We start from the raw sequence: 6000 nt of genomic DNA on the forward strand, positions 1-6000 counted from the left end.
ACTACAACAAGAATGAACTGGTATCTGGCAGCACTCTTCTCCAGCGGGCCAACTATGTCGACTCCAATTTGCTCAAAGGGTACACTTACAAGTGGGAGGGTGATCAGTGGGGCATGAGGCACAGATGTCTGCCACATCTCGGTAGACTCCTGGCCAAAAGTACTGGGCTAAAATCCGGGCTAGCATCTTTTCCCTTCCAAGGTGCCCAGCCGCAGGTATGGCATGGGCAAGTCACATAATTTTCTTCCGGTACAATCGGGGCACCAGGAGCTGATGTTGGACCTCTTCAGTCAGTTGGTCTTTCTCTATGCGATACAGATGGTCACCTTGAATCTCAAAGTGTGGGAACCATCCCACTTGGTGGGGTTCGACAGTCTCTCTGTTCACTGCCACCACCTGGGTGTACGCCTGACTCAGGGTGTCATCAGCCCATTGCTCCTCCACAAAATCAGAGAGGCGAGTCAGGATCTCCGATTCGGGTAATGTAGGGGAGCTTCCCCCCTGGCTGGGAGGGGGTCTGGTTGCCCTGGGTTGATGCTGAGAACTGGGAAGTTCCTTCACCAAGGTCAGCAAGCTCCCCCACCCCCACAAGGGTCACACCTTCAAGCTGGCCAGGAGCAGGAGGTAGGGGCCCTTGACCACCAGACAGGGCTCCCACTAGTTGCCTCCAGTGGCTGCACTGGCAAGCCAGTTGCTGGTCTGTGCCTTCAGGCAGGCATACTTCTGCCTCTTCGCCAGTCAGCCCCTGACTGAGCCAGGCTTCCTTCTTCCCCACCCCCTCCAGGCCTGCCATTGGCTGTAGGTATAACGGGGCGGGGCTAACTGAACCCACAGGTGTTCTTTAACCCCTCCTGTGCCCGGCTGCATTCTCTCTGCTCCTTCACAACATGCCACAGCATGCTCCCTTGGCAAAAAAAACAAAGGATCACCGTTAAGGATGGATGAGCAGTATGTGTTGGGTGGGTAGAGAAACAGTGGGAAACTGGCTGGATCCCTTAATCATTCCATTTCTAGATTTTGAAATGATGAGATTTCTTTTAAGGTTAGGAATTTTTAAAGAAAGTGTAATTTTCGGGGGAATACTAGCTGGACTCCATTGAAATACACCTTTAACCATAAATCTTTCTCTTTTGTGTGTGTGTGTGGGGGGGGGATAGTGTATAATCAGTACAGACAAATATTTCAGTCATTAATGCCGTCTAAAAAAGGAAATAAAAATAGTGAACACGTGGGGCCCGATCCTCTGATGGTGTAAATCAGCATAGCTCCACTGAAGCCGATGGAGCAATGCCAATTAACACCAGCTGTGGATCTGGCCCTGAGTGTTTCTCTGTGGATCTCTATGTTATCGCCTCACTACTCTTGGCTCTTTTGCCACTCACCTTCCCACTGCTTTTGCCAGGTGTTGTCAAATGTAAAGTCCCTCTGCTAGGGATGTCCCACTCACTGTTCCTATTCCAGTTCCCTGGCAGTTGCGGGTTTCTTGGGTGGAGGCTGTGTAGGGAGCCCATGCTCTGCTGTAGGTTATTAATGAGGTCTCCTTTAGACACCTTCCAGCAGTTCTGTTCCAGAAAAATCTGGCAAAGCTCATCATCACTGCGGGAGAGAAGTCGAGGATAGTCAGCCTGGGAGGAGAAAGGTGACAAGGTGATTCCACTGAGCAAGTCTAAATGTTGTGCTGGGACCAGAACATCCCTTCTGATATTTGGCCACCAAAGGGATGAAGGTAATTAGAAAATTTCTGTAATAGATTAAATGGATTAAATCCCCTTAAATTGATGAGTGTAACAAGTGCTCTTTACTCAGGTTAAACATAAGATGCAATAGTGGTCTCCAAGCCAAAGGCATAGCCAAGCCATTAGGAATTTTAACTTCTTGGAAGGAGGGATTTTCACTGCGTGTTGCCTGGAGGTAAGGGTGTACGTCTGCGTGAGTGGAGAACCAAGATGAGAGAGACAGACACAGAGCCTGAACAAGCTGTTGGGAGCACAGCCCTGGAAGAAGCCTAGAGAAAGAGCTGTTGCGGGTCGTGGTTGAAAGAGTAGGTGGTGCTGTGAACAAAGACACTGTCTTCAGTTGTTTGATTCCTACTATGTTCAGGGAAACAGAACTTTGTGTATATTGCATCAAATAAATACCTGCCTCTGTTATCAATTTCTCCTCCTAACAGAAACAACTCGCTAGATGTTGGCTAACCACTCGGTTCAAGAAAGAGTAAACACCAGTATAATTCCATTGAAGTCAATGGGGTTGCAGTAGTGTAGCACAGAATTTGGCCCATTATGAGTTGCCAAGAGCTCTAAAGGTGACATCTCTTACACAGAGGGCATAGACACAGGGCTGGCCACGGCCCACCCAGTTAGCACCCACGGCCACCCAAACTTCACCTGCTCCTACCCTGTGCCACTTGTCTGCTGATTGCCATCCTGCTCAACTCCAGGTGGAGGAGGAGGAGGAAGCATGCCCAGTCCCCTCTCCTCCACAGCCAGAACCAGGCTGCTAGGGCTCTATCCCAGCCCAGCCCAGCCATGGACTGTCCCCTTGGCAGGCTTACCTGGCTCGGCTCAGGGTGGCTCTGAATGCAGCAGCAGGGAAGATGCAGAGCAAGGGCAGAAAGGAGAGTCTGTCTGACTCCAGGGGCCTGGATGGATTCTATGACTAACCCAGGGGTGAGTCCTGCCTGCTGGAGGGAAGATGCAGCATCTGCTTAGCACCAAAGTGTGGTGCAAAGCCTGGCCAGAGCTTTGGTCTGAAACCCCCTAGACTTGCTCCCGGGTCAGGGCAGGAATTCATGGTGGGTCAAGTGCTTCACAGCCACCTCCAGACACAGCAACACAGCCCAGAACACCTCCCTTCCCTATTCCGTCTCTTCCCCCTGTATCCCTCTGTGACCCAGGGACCTCTTGGTGCCAACGAACAGAGGGAACAGGGGTGCATAAGGGCTACAGGGGTCCTCTGGGTCTGGTATCTACATACTAATTTACCAAAGAATGACAAGTAATGCCTCTACTGAAAGCCTGTGCCACACTGATCCTCATAATCATTGCAGAATGTGTGTAAGGATAATAGGTAAGGAGTTATGTGTATATAATAAAAAATATGTTCTTAAGGTCTGTGACTTGGGTCCAGTCACCAAAATGTGAGAAACAGGTTTCTTTCAGGCAGGATGTGTTTATCTTTCTGTCTACAAATAAGGGAGTATTGTATACTTCACCATGAACACCTATTTACAGTATGAGCAAAGTGCTAATTAACTTATTACAAAGTCTCCAGGGGAGAGTGTGGGTAGGAAAATACAAGCAGCAGAGGTTATCCTGAATGAGAGGGAAGACAATGGATTTTTGACACTATAATTGTAGGTACAGTGACACAATCTGCATCTTTCAAGCAGGAAGTAAACTGACAGTGGGTTTACTCATGAATGGAAGGATTAGAAAACACAAGCTGAGTGAGTATTGATGGTCTGCAAATGTCAAGTTAGAGCCATGATTTTTTTACAGTATACCTGATCTTCACTGGCCCAGGGAAGATGAGTATCAAGGTAGCTTGTATATGTGGATCTTATCTCCTGCTATGCACTGCACCACCACTGGCCAACCACTGTACTCATTTAAATAGATACATATTTACTTCAGCTTCAAAGGAGCCAACAAAGGCCAGCCTGGCAGTCTGGAGACAACATAATGTGCTGTCAAATGGGGAATCCATATTACAGTCCCACGCTTGATCCCACACTCTGAGGCTTGTAGGGCCTAGAATCACTGTGAGGCCAGCACACTGCATCCTTTGTTACATTACAGTGCTCTTGTGAAACCTTCTGCAGCCAACACAGGAGTGTTTGTTCCACATCCTGACCTCCTTCCCTAGAAGGAAGGGTTATTCTGATAAAGGAACAGGAAATAAAAGGGGGGAATTCCCCTCCCACCCACAACCTCTAGAAAAAAAACAACAAGATGCTTACAAAATATTGTCCTTGCCTGAGTGCATCAACACAGAGATAGGCTGCAGCTTCAAAACTGCAGGATAACCATGGGCGGGTGTGACCTGGCCATAGATGGAGCTAGCCCCCTCACCTCCCATTTCCCCCCTTACCCGCAGGATCCCACAGCACCCTCAGCGCTGGACTGCTGAGCAGCACAGCTGCAGCACCCCCGGCCCTGCAGCGCCAGGCAGCGTGGCCCCAGTGCCAACCAACCCAAGTCCCTGCAGCTGGCTGTCCAGCCCCAGACAGTGTGGGCCAGGCAGAGTGCCGGGAATTGCAGGAGGGGTGTGGGAGCAGAGGGTGGGTGGGGCCATGCCAGGCTGTTTGGGGAGGCACAGCCTCCCCCAGCCTATGATACCCGCTGCCCACGAGGATAACTTTCCTGTAGGGCACCGCTTCCTTCCAGTGAGGTCCTCAGATGCACAGGAGGAATTTCTGAAATGCATACATTGGTATGGGCAACAATGCCCTTCTGCAGAGAGATTCGGTTCTTTGGGGGACAGTGGGACATCACTATGGACTCTAATCACTCACCACCCACAGTTAAATTAAAAAACCTCTGACACCATTCTTCATGTTTCTGTCTCCCTTGAACAAAAGCTGAGCCTCAGCATTTATGAATGTACCAAAAACCCATTCCAAGTGGGCACAGACTGAAAAAGATTAGCTAATGACCGCTGCACTAGTGTCAAACAAAGAGAGGCCTCATTCTGCCTGGAAATCCACTTGGAATGAGGAGAAAAATCTGGACTGTATTTCTGTGCCCATTTAAATTAACCCATGTGTAGTCCCTGACTCCAGGATGATTCCAGTCCAGTACTATGCGAGCTCCATTCCCCATCAGCCACCACCAGCCAGTTTGACTTACCTATTCATGTTAACTTCATTTCTGTGGTCACGGTCCTCTGCACTACTTGCTGTTATATTAACTTGCTATGTCTTCTGACCAGAGTGGGCATTGCTATGGGCAATGTTGCGGATATTCTGGGGGCTCTTCATATCAGTGGAAAAGTAGTGTAGCCTGTCTCTGGTCACCCTACGCAAAGAGGCAGGAGGTGAGTTTTTTTGTGTTGGGCATGAGCTTATCCCTCTTGCCCGTCCTACTGTCCACCACAAATAACCAAAAATTGAATTAAAAAAATCAAATCCCAAACCAACAGCTCTTGAAGTGGCTGCCACTGTGGTGGTTCCCCACAGAGTATGCAGAGAATGCCATCGTTAGGAAGGCAGGTGTTAGTTAGGGAGGTTGCTTTTGATGTTAACTAGCTGAGAACTTTGTTCAGTCTTATAACAGGAGCGTGGAGCTCTAGCTTCCAATTGATCATTATTTATCATTTATATTGTTGTAGCACCTAGAGCCCTCAGCCAGTGGGGCCCCATTGTGCTAGAGCTTTACAGATATAGTAAATGATGGTCCTTCCCCCAAAGGGCTAATAAGCTAAAGAAACAAGACATAACACGTGAATGAGACAAACAAGTGATTGGGGAGGGGAGGGTGTTAGACAGGGTCTCAGATGTAGCGAGATGTTTTAGTACAGACTGACCTTCTATATGCATCTGAGCCAATTAGTAGCAGTGATCATAACTCGCCCCCTGCCTTGACATCATCGGAGGGCAGTTTTCTGTAGGCATTTCCACCCATCTCATAACACTGACATGTATGATGCACTGTAATTGCCCCTTCTCTGAACAGGTGTCCTATTTAATGACTATAGTGGATTGTCTCAATTTCAGTCCAGAGGAGGATCCTGACCATTTGGAGCTGGCCAGCCAAGCTAGGTCTACTGCTGCCCTAAAGGCTGGGAGGAAGCAGTCTTGGTTATACACATTTGGGGCACCACTAACCCCTATGGAGATATGTAAGGGGTGGACGTAACAATGGCTGCCTGTAACAAGGCACCTCCTCATGAACCTGCATAAGAGCTAGTCACAATGGCAGGGTTTGGGCTCCTCTGAGTGAAAAGACTGCTCAGCCCCAGCAACACTGTTGGCACTAAACTCCTCAACTGAGCAGGCAG

This window comes from Eretmochelys imbricata, chromosome 3, assembly GCF_965152235.1.
Source record: "Eretmochelys imbricata isolate rEreImb1 chromosome 3, rEreImb1.hap1, whole genome shotgun sequence".
In the NCBI taxonomy this organism is placed as follows: domain Eukaryota; kingdom Metazoa; phylum Chordata; order Testudines; family Cheloniidae; genus Eretmochelys; species Eretmochelys imbricata.